This window comes from Rhinatrema bivittatum, chromosome 5, assembly GCF_901001135.1.
Source record: "Rhinatrema bivittatum chromosome 5, aRhiBiv1.1, whole genome shotgun sequence".
NCBI classification, from domain to species: domain Eukaryota; kingdom Metazoa; phylum Chordata; class Amphibia; order Gymnophiona; family Rhinatrematidae; genus Rhinatrema; species Rhinatrema bivittatum.
The window spans coordinates 67,514,065-67,528,026 of record NC_042619.1 but is presented as its reverse complement, the minus strand read 5'-3'; the positions used below and the strand labels follow the sequence as shown (position 1 = coordinate 67,528,026).

Sequence of the window (13,962 nt, the reverse complement as noted above, 5' to 3'; positions counted from 1 at the left end):
ACAATAATGCCTCAAATACAATAAATAATTTACAGACCAAAACTGACAGCGAATTTCTTAACTTTGCCAATACATATAGGCCGAAGGCCAAGCAACACATGCACTACTGCCAGGGGTGAATCACAGCAGGTGACAGGTGACAGGTGCCAGGATTCTAGAGAAAGAGAAAATGATGACATGCCAGTGCTGGAGGTGGAGCTCCTGGTAATACCTGACCCAAAAGTCCAATAGTAATTGATCATTAGCTGAGTGAACAGAGACAATATGCAAAGAATTTTTTTGGAACTATAGGTATACGATCTAATAAATCTTGTTGTAGCGGAGTCACATGTCTTATTGCTGTTGGCTGCCATATGAAAATAAAAAATTGGATTTGGTCTTCTCTGTTGAAAGAATACATACCTGATTGGGCATGTCTGAGCAGGCTTAATGCCATTACTACAACGAACTGTGCTTGGGTTCACCTGCATGGAGTGAGCAACTGAAGAATGCGAAAAAAACACAGGACCACAAGACGATAATAAAGTATGAGGAATTGAAATGCTTGGCGGAATACAGAAGAGATGGTGGTACATCCCCTGTTACTGTATTGCTTTTACCAGGATCCTCTAAGGCTAGCCCCTCTGCACCTGAGACTAGATCAGGAATGTTTGCCCTCCATCCCTGAATTCACTCGCTGGACTGAGTATCTATAGGAATGATACAATTCACTGCAAATTCACCACACAATAGTACTGCTGCCACCCAAGCTATGTCACCACTGCTTCAACTGAGGAGTAGTTTACCAACTCTCAGATCTGCACACCAAATAAATTGGGGTTTGGGTATGGAATATATAACCTACAGACCAGAGGATGAAAATCACTCTTGTAAGATTGCCAAGCACAGGGACATGGACATGTGTTTGCTATCAGCAGGTCAAGTGACATCCCGCTCAACTATTGGAGGGAAGCTGAGCCCATTAATAGATGACTGGTTGCCACCAATGACTGCTGAAGAAAAGAAAAAGATTATGTGCAGTAAAGACTTGCTGAACAAAACATGATCATGGATTTCCACATCTCGCCATCCATGGAGATCCAGACATGCATGAACTGGCTGAAAGACACCGTGATGAGAGGACAATCGTTGCAGGCGACCTACTGAGCAGGTGCCTGGATGGACTTGTTGCATAAATTAAACGGCTGAAACTTTAAAGATATGGCCCAGCGTGTAGAAGGCATTGTGCATGCGCTCCTGGAAAATATTAAGAATGGCCACCTGTCTTTATAAAGGGCAGCTGCCTGCATATCTAAAGATGGCGTAGCAGTATGAAGGAGGACTGTGCCTTTCGAAGGAAAAGCCATCAGCATCAGACCACAGAGTCATATGCCACTACCATTCTCTGTTAAAATGTCCTTCCTAAGGATGTCTGCTGCTTTATTTTTTGCATCTGTAAGTTGGCAGCTGTGTCACGGTTTCGCTTCACCATGCCTTGATTCTGCCTGCTATGACACCTCCCCACTAGCAGAGGCATCCAGTGAGCTCTGCCCCCAGCTGCCTGAACCACTTCCTCACTGACTATCTGACTCAGTAGTTCCAGAACTACTTAAGCCAGTCTTGCCAGTACCTCAATGCCACTTCATGGAGTCACCCTTGGCTCTCTGACCTGGCCATGAATTCCTTGTTCCATGCAGTGGCGTAGCCAGAATTGATTTTTTGGGTGGGCACAAGGTTAACATGGGTGGGCTGTAAGGCATGCAGATCTACTAGTTGTTTTTTTCACTGATAAATAATGCCATATACTGCATGGCTTTCTAAGTAATTTGCAACAGCCATTATGCATCATGTATGAAACTTTAAAATAATTTACTTCAATTATTTCTAGCACTTATCAGCATTAAAAATTCCTTATTAATCAGAATTTGTTATATTTATTGCAGTTTATAAATGCACAAGTATAGAAAACAATCAGATCCAATCATGTAATAAAACAATAATTAATGTATTCTTTCAAGAACCATCTTTGCAGAAAACCAGAAATCTTCATAAACACAATAAAATATAATTAATCATCAGTACAGGTGCAGCACAGAGCTAGGGCAATTCACATTACAACTAACATGAAAAAAAAATTCAAATTCTAGTGTTACCTCAGCAAAAAATAACCCTCCACTGCTATTTTGTGAAGTAACACAAACTCTTGCAAAGAAAGAGGCATCTAGAACCTTGCCATACAGTCACAGCACTGACTCTCAGGATTCAAATAACAGCAACCTTATGAAAAAGCAGCAATGCAAATACTACACCAGGCCCTAGAACATTAATACATCACCTACAGGAATAAGAGAACAAGCTGGACTACTACCACAGAGAAACTACATGCTAGCAGAAATACTGCATTTCGGTCACACACTCAAGCAAAACAGAGACCGATCTTTACCTAATATAGAAATAAGAGACCATAAATAATTTATTTATTTATTTATTAATGGGTTTTTATATACCGCGGCACGTTGGGAAACATCACCTCGGTTTACAGAGAATATTAAATTAGCAACAAGCTTTACAATCCACATCCGTTTACAATGAACATTAAATTAGCAACAATCTATACGATCTGGCAATTATAGAATGGTACATATCGGATAAAAATTAAAACTATAAACTAATTAAAATATAATACACATATTTACAATATTGGAATAAGGAACGGGCGATGGAAATTGCTTTAGAGTCAGGCATTGATATACAGGTTAGAAGATCATATTATTCTTTTCAATAGTAAGAGTCTTGCAAGTATATAGGGTGTGTTTGGCGATATTGAAAGAAACTGAGTGGTATGGATAGATGTTATTGGATATGTATCATAAATGTCATATGATTAGTAGGGGAAGTGTTCATAAATTGTAGGCTTGTTTAAACAGCCAGGTTTTCAGATTATGTTTAAATTTCTTATAGCAGGGCTCTTGGCGCAGATCTGTGGGCATTTTGTTCCAAATGTTGATTCCAGCTATCGTGAATGATCGTTCTCTCGTAGACGCATATTTTATATGTTTGAGCGATGGGATACAGAGTTTAGCTTGGTGTATTTTTCTTATCGGTCTGTCTGATGTATAGAATGTAAAATGATCAGAGAGCCAATGCATATCTTGGTTATATAATGATTTGTGCATAAGAGTATTTTGAATAATATCCTTGATGAGATCAGAAGCCAGTGGGGGAATTGTAGAGCTGGAATGATGTGTTCGTGGCGGTGTGTGTTCGTAAGCAAGCGAGCGGCTGCATTTTGTAGCGTCTGTAGTGGTTGAAGAGAATTTTTTGGGAGGCCTAGTAAAATGGAATTGCAGTAGTCCAATTTCGATAATATAGTAGCTTGTGGTACAGTCCGGAAGTCTTATGGGTGTAGGAGAGATTTGATCCTTTTCAATGTGTGAAGTTTATAGAAACCATTTTTGATGGTGGAAGTAATAAATTTTTTTAGGGTTAATTGTTTGTCAATAATAACGCCCAGGCTGCGGACTTGTTGTAAGTTGTGTTGGTCAGATAGGGATTGTATATTAGGGCTAGAATGTATGTTGTTTTGTGACAAAATTATGAGCAGCTCTGTTTTGTTGGTATTTAATGCTAAAGAGTTTTCTGTTAGTAGATTCTTAATGTCCACTAGTGCAGTATTCCAGGTTTTGAGAGCATTGGGTAGGGAGCCATTGATTGGGATTAAGATCTGCACATCATCTGCATATATGAAGTGCGGCAGACCCAGATTGATCAACAGTTGACAGAGTGGAGTGAGGTATATATTGAAAAGAGTTGAAGAGAGAGAGGAACCTTGGGGTACTCCTTGTAGCAGACTTTTGGGTTTGGATTCATGTTGGCCGATTCTCACACTGTATTTTCTGTCGCTCAGAAAAGATTTTAGCCAACATAGGGCAGTGCCAGTAATGCCAATTTGTGAGAGGCGAGATAAAAGGGTATTGTGGTTGACAGTGTCAAAAGCCGAAGAAATGTCCAGCAGGGCAAGTATAAAAGAGTGACCAGAGTCTAATGCTTTTAGAATTGTATCGGAGAGTGTTAAGAGAAGTGTTTTGGTACTATGGTACTTACGGAATCCATATTGGGCTGGAGAGAGCAATTGATTTTCATCCAGGTATTCAGTGAGTTGTTTGTTGATGATTTTCTCTAAACGTTTGGATAGGAAAGGTAGATTCAAAACTGGGCGGACGTTTGTTGATTCTGTTGGGTCCAAATCTTGTTTCTTCAGTGTAGGTTTTATTATGGCGTGCTTGAGTTGTGGGGGTACAATTCCAGAGGTGATTGATTTATTAAGAATCTTGGTTATGGGGCGGATTTTCAGAGCCCTGCTCGCGTAAATCCGCCCAAAACCGGGCGGATTTACGCGAGCAGGGCCCTGCGCGCCGGGAAGCCTATTTTACATAGGCCTACCGGCGCGCGCAGAGCCCCGGGACTCGCGTAAGTCCCGGGGTTTTTCGGAGGGGGGGCGTGTCGGGGGGCGGGCCCGGTCGTCGCTGCGTTTCGGGGGCGTGTCGGCAGCGTTTTGGGGGCGGGTACGGGGGCGTGGCTACGGCCCGGGGCGGTCCGGGGGCGTGGCCGCACCCTCCGTACCCGCCCCCAGGTCGCGGCCCGGCGCGCAGGAGGCCCGCTGGTGCGCGGGGATTTACGTCTCCCTCCGGGAGGCGTAAATCCCCCGACAAAGGTAAGGGGGGGGTTTAGACAGGGCCGGGCGGGTGGGTTAGGTAGGGGAAGGGAGGGGAAGGTGAGGGGAGGGCAAAGGAAAGTTCCCTCCGAGGCCGCTCCGATTTCGGAGCGGCCTTGGAGGGAACGGGGTAGGCAGCGCGGCTCGGCACGCGCCGGCTATACAAAATCAATAGCCTTGCGCGCGCCGATCCAGGGATTTTAGTGGATACGCGCGGCTCCGCGCGTATCTACTAAAATCAGGCGTACTTTTGCTTGAGTCTGATGCGCAAGCAAAAGTAGGCCTATTCGCGCTTTTTGAAAATCTACCCCTATGTGTATTGCAATTCTAGAAGGAAAGGCGAGAAGTGTTTTTGTAGGCATGATGTCAAAAGGGTGTATTGCTGGTTTCATTTTCTTGAGAATACCTTCAATTTCTAGTGTCATTGAGGTTTCAAATTTTGACAGGGAAGCTGAGCAGTGAGTGTGTAGTGTAGGTGGTTTCTGGGCAGGAAAAATAGAGATGTTAGAAGGGGGAGAGGTAGAGATGCTATTCATAATGGGGCGGATTTTAAGAGCCCTGCTCGCGTAAATCCGCCCGGATTTACGCGAGCAGGGTTTGCGCGCCGGTGCGCCTATTTTACATAGGCCTTCCGGCGCGCGCAGAGCCCCGGGACTCACGTAAGTCCCGGGGTTTCCCGAGGGGGGCGTGTTGGGGGCGGGGCCGATCGGTGCGGCGTTTTCGAGGCGTGTCGGCGGCATTTCAGGGGCGTGGTTTCGGCCCGGGGCGGTCCGGGGGCGTGGCTGCGCCCTCTGGAACCGCCCCCGGGTTGCGTCTAGGCGCGCGGGGATTTACTTCTCCCTCTGGGAGGCGTAAATCCCCCAACAAAGGTAGGGGGGGGGTTTAGACAGGGCCGGGGGGGGGTGGGTTAGGTAGAGGAAGAGAGGGGAAGGTGAGGGGAGGGCGTTAGCGAATTCCCTCCGAGGCCGCTCCGATTTCGGAGCGGCCTCGGAGGGAACTGAGGTAGGCTGTGCACCGAGCCGCGCGCCGGCTACACGAAATCGGTAGCCTTGCGCGCGCCGATCCAGGATTTTAGCAGATACGCGCGGCTCCGCGCGTATCTACTAAAATCCAGCGTACTTTTGTTTGCGCCTGATGCGCCTACAAAAGTACGCGAGGGCGCCCTGTATGAAAATCTACCCCAATGGCATTAATTTTGTCATGAAAGAAGATTGCTAGTGATTCACACCTATTTTTGTCATCATTATCTGCGTTGAAGTTTGCTGGGGGAGTGATGATGCTAGAAACATATTGGAAGAGAGCGCGTGGGTTAAATTGGTATTGGTGGATCTTTGAGGCGTAGTAGTTTTTCTTTGTTTCATCTGTCGTTTTCCAGTATTCATGAAGAAGTGATCTAAATTATTGAAGAAGCACTGGTGTTTGGTTTCTACGCCATTTCTTTTCCATTTTACGGAGTTCAATTTTCAATTTTCTAAGATCAGGGATGTACCAGGGTTTTTTGTCTTTCTTTTCTGTGTTGATTTCTTTAGTATGTAGTGGGCAATTATATCTTTTTTTGAGATTCGCTGAACATCCAAGCGGTAATGCTTAGGACTGTATGCAAGGAAGATCACATTGCTGCTTGGAAATCTTGTCAGTAGAGAATAACAAACTCTCCGCACACGATACCGCCAAATGTGCTCTAACTTACCTAGAAAAAGAAACCTCGGCATTTGGGCTATAGCTGCCCGTGTTGCCTTATCCTATTTATTTATTTTATTTATGGTTTTTATATACCGGAGCTCCTGTATACAATACATATCGCTCCGGTTCACAGAGAACAGTAATAATTACTGCCGGGTGGCAGTTTACATGGAACAGTTTACAAGGAACAGTTTACGAGGAACAGTTAACATGGCCATTTGCATGGAACAAATCAGAATACTCAATCTAAGTAATAAGAAGACAGAAACTAATTAGTCTCAACTTTAAACATATAAATAGGGCAATTTATAATCTTGGATAAGTACATTAGAACCAAAGGGCAGGGGTTGTTATATCTTCTAGTTCTTAGCTCTCTGGGAATGCTTGCAGGAAGAGCCAAGTCTTTAGTTTCGCCTTAAAAGTAGTGTGGCACGGCTCAAGGCGGAGGTCTGGTGGTAGGGAATTCCAGAGGGACGGGCCCGCAGTTGATAGAGCGCGTTTTCTTAGGGAGGATTTTGCGGGCTGGGTAATCATTCTATTTTGATATGCTCTTCTAGTCGGCTTATCTGAAGTATGTAGTTGCAGTTTGAAGGTTAAGTTGAGTGGGGATAAGCTGTGAAGTGCCTTATGCATCATCATGCTGCTTTTGAACTGTATCCTGTATTTAATGGGGAGCCAGTGGAGGTGCTGGAGGATCGGGGTGATGTGGTCTTTTTTTTTGGCGTTGGTGAGTATTCTTGCTGTGGAGTTTAGTACCATCTGGAGGGGTTTGGTGGAGCAGGCGGGGAGTCCCAGCAAAAGAGAGTTGCAATAGTCCAGTTTCGGGAGAATGATGGCTTGGAGTACTGTGCGGAAATCTCTGTAGCGTAGAAGTGGCTTTAGTTTCTTTAAAACTTGTAATTTAAAGAAGCATTCTTTGGTGGTGTTGTTGATGAAATTATTGAGGCTGAATCTGTCGTCTAGTATTACACCCAGATCTCTGACTTGCGGTGAGGTGGTGTATCCTAAGGTGACTGGAGAGTTGTTTGTGGTCAGCAGGGTAGATTTTTCCGGTGCTATTATCAGGATTTCCGTTTTGTTAGTATTCAGAACCAGGTTGAGGCTGGTCAGAAGCTCTTTTATGGTGGAGAGGCATTTATTCCAGTAGGACATGGTCTTGTGTAAGGTGTCCGTTATGGGGATGATGATTTGAATGTCATCCGCGTATATGAAATGGTTAAGCTTGAGGTTGGTGAGCAGGTGGCAGAGTGGGAGAAGATATATGTTGAAAAGGGTGGGGGAGAGTGAGGATCCCTGTGGTACCCCCATTTTGGCTTGTATGGGATGAGATTCCTTGTTATTTATTTTTACTCTGTATGTTCTGTTCTCCAGGAAGGATTTAAACCAATTGAACGCTGCTCCTGTGATGCCGATATCTGTGAGTCGTTGTAGTAAGCTGGTGTGATTCACGGTGTCGAATGCTGCTGATAGATCTAGGAGTGCGAGAAGGCAAGGATGGCCTTTTTCAAGATTGAAGATAATGGTGTCAGCTAGGGTAGCTAATAGTGATTCGGTGTTCTTTTTCTTCCGGAATCCAAATTGGTTATTGGTGAGGATATTGTTGTCATCTAGGAATTCAGAAAGTTGTCGGTTAACCACTTTCTCCATAATTTTGGCTAACATAGGAAGGTTTGCTATCGGTCTGTAGTTGGCAGGATCTGTCGTGGGAAGGTTAGGTTTTTTGAGGAGAGGTTTGAGCCTTGCAGATTTGAGTTGATCGGGAACTTGTCCTTGGGCAAGAGCGCGGTTAATGATATCTGCAAGTGGCTTGGCCACGGTGTCAGGGATGGAACTCAGCAGGTTTGATGGGATATGGTCTAGGGGGTGAGAGGACGGTTTATCTTTTTGAGAATGTTTGCTATTTCCAAGGCGGATGTCGGTTCGAGCGAAGTAAGCTCTGCAGTGTAAGTGTTGGGTTGAGGAGCTGGGGCTATAGATGCTTGCGAGCTGTGGAGGCTGGTGCTGTTTGTATGCGGGGGTGTCCCTTTGAGAGGGGCAATGAGTGTGGTAATTTTATTATCAAAGTAGATGGCTAGATCATTGGCTTTTTTGTGAGCTTGGTCATCAGGGATGCACGGACCAGGAGGTGTTGTGAGGGCTGAGACATAGGCGAAGAGTGCTCTAGAATCAAATGAGAAGTGGTGTATTTTTTTGGAGAAGAAATCTTTCTTTGTTTTGTTGATTTCGTTTCTGTATGTGTTGAGACATGATTTGTAGTTAAGGAGGGATGCCTTAGTTGGGTTTTTTCGCCATTGGTTTTCTTTGCTTCTAAGTTCGTGTTTGCGTGACTTCAGCTCTGTAGTGAACCAAGGCTTCCTGTTGTCTTTGTCTGGGTTGATGATCTTTGTTTTCATGGGACATAGCTGGTCGGCTACCTTTTTAGTGATGTTGAGCCATGAAGATATAGCTGAGTTGGAGTCTATGAGGTCTAGATTCCTTAGTTCCTTGGTCAAGTGTTTGCTGAGGTAGTCTCCTGAGCATTGTTTTCTAACCGAAATGGAGATTGTTTGTGTTGTTTGGGGGGGAGGATCTGATATCTCTAACATAGATGTGATGATGCTGTGATCAGACCAAGGTACTGTGGAACAGGTAGGAGTGGAGTGAGATGAGAGAGCTTCATTTATAAAGATAAGGTCTAAGGTGTGACCTGCTTGGTGGGTAGGATCTTTTACTATTTGTCTGAAGCCCATATGGTTGAGGGAGGAGAGGAGAGTTTTACAGTTTGAGGATTGAGGTTGGGCATCCACATGGAGGTTGAAGTCGCCCATCAAGATGGCTGGTTTTCCGGAGTTCAAGTGTTTTGCTGTTAGCTCTATGATAGGGGAAGGGTTTGATTCAAGAATTCCGGGGGGAGCGTAGATTAGTGCAATGATCAGATGTTTAGAGTTGAATAGTGTGAATTCTATGTTTGCTGTGGAATTGGATGTCTGCAATGTCAGGCCTAGTGGTTTCTTGGCTGCTAGGAGAAGGCCTCCTCCTTTTTTCTTACGTCTGGGTATGGATAGTATATCGTAGTTCTGGATCCTCTTGTTTTCCTCTTGTTTTCCTCCCAGTGGGAGATTTTGGGTTTTGTTTTTCTTTCTGGTTTTCTACTTCTTCTTTCTTTTCCCTCCCCTCCCCTCTCCTATCGTACTCTCCGGCTCAGTATTGATTTAAAAATTACTTTGCCGCCCACACCAAAGGAGGTCCGTGGCGGCTTATAGGATTTGAAAACATAAATCATCAGCTAACGAGAGGTATCATCCCAGTAATCAAGATACAATCCTAGTTACTTAAAATTCTGCGGCAGCCGAAATTGTATGAGCGCGGTCATGTGCACTCCAAATTCTTGCTTTGAATGGGCATGCTTTTGGTGCTTCCTGCATCTGGCCAAATCCATAATTACTCAGGCATGGTATTCCACCAGGTTGGGCCAACCACCGAAAAAGAACAGTTTCTCGCCTCAGCAAGATGTACCTGCCAGAGTTCCCGAAGTGTCCTTATCAAGGGAACATGATGGTCTGGCCGGAGTGTAAATCTTCCAGGTGGTGCCCGCCCGTGGTATTTTTTTCTTTTTGTCTGTTGCGGTCTGGTACCGCTAGCGAGGTAGTGGACCCTTGGGCCGACCCACCCAGAGAGACAGGGTAGGGCGGGAGGCGGAGCCTGAGGCTCGAGGTGTTCACCCGGGAGCCAGGAACCCCCCAGGAGGAGCCCGTAGGGTTCCGGCACCTTGGGACTTGGGCAAGGGAGAAAGACAGTCCAGTAACTGGGGTGGCTATAGGCCTGGAGAGAGCACAGAAGTCCAAAGGTAACAGAGTCTCTGTGGCAAGCCTGGGTCTGAAGCAAGTCGTCGGAAAGCGGGAACTGGAGCAAGCTGTAACTCGGACTGGGGTCCGCAGAGTAAGGAAGTCCTGTGATACTTGGCAGGAGAGGAACCGGCAGTACAGGCCGGAGGCCGGCTGAAGGCAGGCAGCGGGCGGAGCGGAGACTGTAGCTAGCCGGTAATGAGGACAGGTGGAGCAAGGCAGAAGCAAGCTGGAACTGGAGCGAGCCGAAGCGGAGTCTGTAGCAAGCTGGACTGGAGTAGGCTGTAGACTGGAACGGAGTTGTAGCTGGCTGTGAACCGGAGCAGGCTGTAGACTGGAACGGAGTTGTAGCTGGCTGTGAACCGGAGCGGGCTGAAGACTGGAACGGGGCCTGCTGCTGGCTGAAAACCGGAGCAGGCTGAAGCGGAGCCAGGAACGGACCAGGGTCCGAGGCAGGCGGCAAGCTGAAGCAACGTCAGGAACAGACCAAGGTCGGAGGCAGGCGGCAAGCTGAAGCGAAGTCAGGAACGGCCCAAGGTCGGAGGCAGGCGGCAAGCTGAAGCAAAGTCAAGGCAATCCAAAGGTCAAGTCAGGAACGAGAAACAGACGAAAGCGCAACTCAGAACTACTAGGCCAGAGCTTTCCAAAGTGTGTGTCGGGACACATTAGTGTGTCGCCTGTAGTGTGGAGGTGTGTCGCCCGGTCCACAGGGCCGGCGGAAGCAGGGAACTATAGCAGGAAGATCGGCGGGCAGTGGTGGAGTTTACATCACCACGGCCCGAAGAAAAGGGTCACGTTCACTCCTCCTCCTTCCTGCCTGTGCAGCCCTGGAAGAAAAACGTTGCCGGAGCCACGTGGGCAGGAAGGAGGAGGAGCATCTGCTGTGTACAGAAGAAGAGCAGCATTAATGGGCCGTTGCGGATCCCACGTCGCGACGGCCCGAGAAGAGGAGGAAACCCGATAGCAGGGCTGCTGCAGATCCCACGTCGCGGCAGCCCGAGACGAGGAGGAAACCCGATAGCAGGGCCGCTGCAGATCCCATGTCACGGCCAGGGAAGATCAGGGCCTCTGAAGAGCCCATCCTTCGGCAACCCGTGCAGAGGGACAGCATGTGCCAGTGAGAGCCTGTGCTTGAGCAAGAGAGCATGTAGGAGTGAGAGAGCCTGTGTGTGTGAGAGTGAGACAGCATGTGCACGAGAGAGACAGTATGTATGTATGTATGAGAGAGAGGCATGTGAGAGTGAGAGCTGTGGATGTGTGAGATTGCATGTGTGTGTGAGAATGTGTGAGATAGCGTGTGAGAATGAGAACCTGATTGTGTGTTTGAGGGAAGACAGATGGAGAGAAAAGAAATAGAAAAAAAGACCCTGTAAAAGGAATTGGCAAAAAAACAAGAAAGGAAAGGTGGAAAAAAAAGCCTGTGACCAACCGATTAGAAAACTAAGATCAGACAGCAAAGGTAAAAAAAATAATTACTTTTTAGTGATTGGCACATGTAATCTTTGGGAATGTGCAAGAGTAGCACTTTCTCTATGCCGATCTCACAATGTACGAGATCAGCATGGAGGAAGTGGAAGCCTGCAAATATTTATTATGAGATAGGTTGTGTTGTGAAACATTTTATTTATGTATATATTTAAGGAAACATACATAAATTGTTGAAATACATTTTGTTCGTTTAACCTTTAACTTCTGGTTTGCTGGTAGACTGAATTACTGTGTCACGAAATTATGTTTGTCTAAAAAGTGTGTCACCAACATGAAAAGTTTGGAAAGCTCTGTACTAGGCAGTAGTGAACCTCGTTGCAAGGCCCAGCACAATGAGCGAAGCAGCCCTATATAGGGCTCTGGCAGGAAACAGTCATTGAGGTGGGGCCCAGACACTTCCTGTGTCTGGCCCTTTAAGTAAGATAGAGAGACGCGGCCGCGCGTCTAGGGAGACAGGAGCAGGACTGTGCAGGACCCTGGACAGCGGCCTGCACAGCGTCTGCACGCCGGCAGCGTCAGATGCGGAGAGGAAGTAGGCGAGAGCCTGACGGGCTCTGACGTGTGCAGCGGCTCCAGCTGCTGCAGGAGGCCCCGAGGGCGGCTCCAGCCGCCAGGAAACACCGGGGCTTTTGCAGCCTCCAGCTGCGAAGGTGAAGATGACGTCGGGGGCGTTCCAGCCCCGAAGACAGCCGCGGTTCCGGCCGCGGAGGCTGAAGCAAGTACGGGACGGCCTCCGGGCCGCGAGGGAGGGCTGATGGCGGCGTCTGCAGCGACGGAGGCAGGTACTGTTCGGGTTAAAAGGAGGGGAAGCGGCGGAGACCGCAACATTGTCGTTGTTGATTAGTTTAAGACGAGGCCTTATACTTTGTTCTTGTGCGGTTCGGGGGCCACTGCAAGGCAATCGATGCTGGCATTACGTGTTCACGATTTGGTTTGCCCCACAAGTAAGTGCTACCGAGCTTCAGAGCAGCTGCCTGACCTGGATTGTGTAACTTGGTATAAGGAACTGCGATCATCTAGACCGGGGAATATCAACTGCTGTGATGCGGTCATGAAATCCTCTACTGCGAAACTGATCCGACTACCTGAAGGATTCAGAAATCTTCAAGTATGTCATCCTATGCCACCTGACATCCAATACACGCAAAAAATGAGACCCATTCTCATCACAAACTGTTGCGCTGCAGATGGAAGGGAGCGCTAGGGAGCGCTCCCCCAGCGCGAGACAAGGAATGTGCGCCCTAGCGGTGAGACATCCCTGCTGGCAAGACTGGAGATCCTGACCCTCTACCAAACCTGCACGCTTCCGAGAGGCCACCAATGCAATGGTGGTCTTTGAGTGGTGCTCCGACCATTCCAAGCCCTTTTGGACTAGCCACTGGGTAGCGGCTTGAAGGGGCAGGCCGGAGAGAGGTCATGGCCAGCCGGAGACATGGAACAAGGCTTGGCAAGGCAGTTGAAGACATCAGTCTTGGCAAGGCAGACGAAGACAGGCGTAGTGGGACAGACGAAGACTCAGGCTTTGAGGAAGACAAAGACTTGGGCATCGAAGTAGACAAAGACCTAGACACTAAAGTAGACGAAGACTCAGTCATTGGAGTAGATGAAGACTTGGACACTGAAGTATATGTCAGGATATCAGGAACAGATAGACATCAGGACGTTAGGACATCAGGAATGGATAGACGTCAGGACATCAAGAACAGATGGATGTCAGGCCGTCGAGACATCAAGAATGGACAGACGTCAAGAACAGATGGACGTCAGGCCGACAAGACATCAGAAATGGAAAGATGTCAGAACATCAGGAACAGATGGACGACAGGACGTCAGAAACTGATGGACATCAGAACGGTAATGGAACCAATAGACTTCAGGACATCAAGGATAGACAGGCAACTGAACATCAGGAACAGGCGGACAACTGGACATCAGGAACAAGCGGACATCAGGGCAGAGACCAGTACATGGAACAATGATGAAGACACGGGATCCCATATGAAACAGAGTGCCTAGGAGGATAAGTAGACAAGAAGTCCTAAGGAGGACTTACTCCTTGCAAAGGCAATGTAGGAATGACTGAAGAACCTTTTTAAAGGGTGAAACAGGAAACACCGAAGGCGGAGCTCGCAGGAGGAACCAAAGGGACCACTCCCTGCTGGCCCTTTAACTCCAGGGAGGAGGCGCGGCACCGCACCTAAGTAGAACAGGCAGAGGACTGCAGGACCACAGCCAGCGGCCCTGCAGAACGTCGGTGTACTGGAGCAGGAGCCG

General features: G+C 47.4%; 1 protein-coding gene across 1 annotated transcript in view; it reads right to left on the bottom strand.

Moving 5' to 3' along the window:
* DYNC2H1 (dynein cytoplasmic 2 heavy chain 1) overlaps positions 1-13,962 on the bottom strand; it is a 1,848,033-nt gene that overhangs the window by 175,598 nt on the left and 1,658,473 nt on the right. The window lies entirely within an intron of this gene.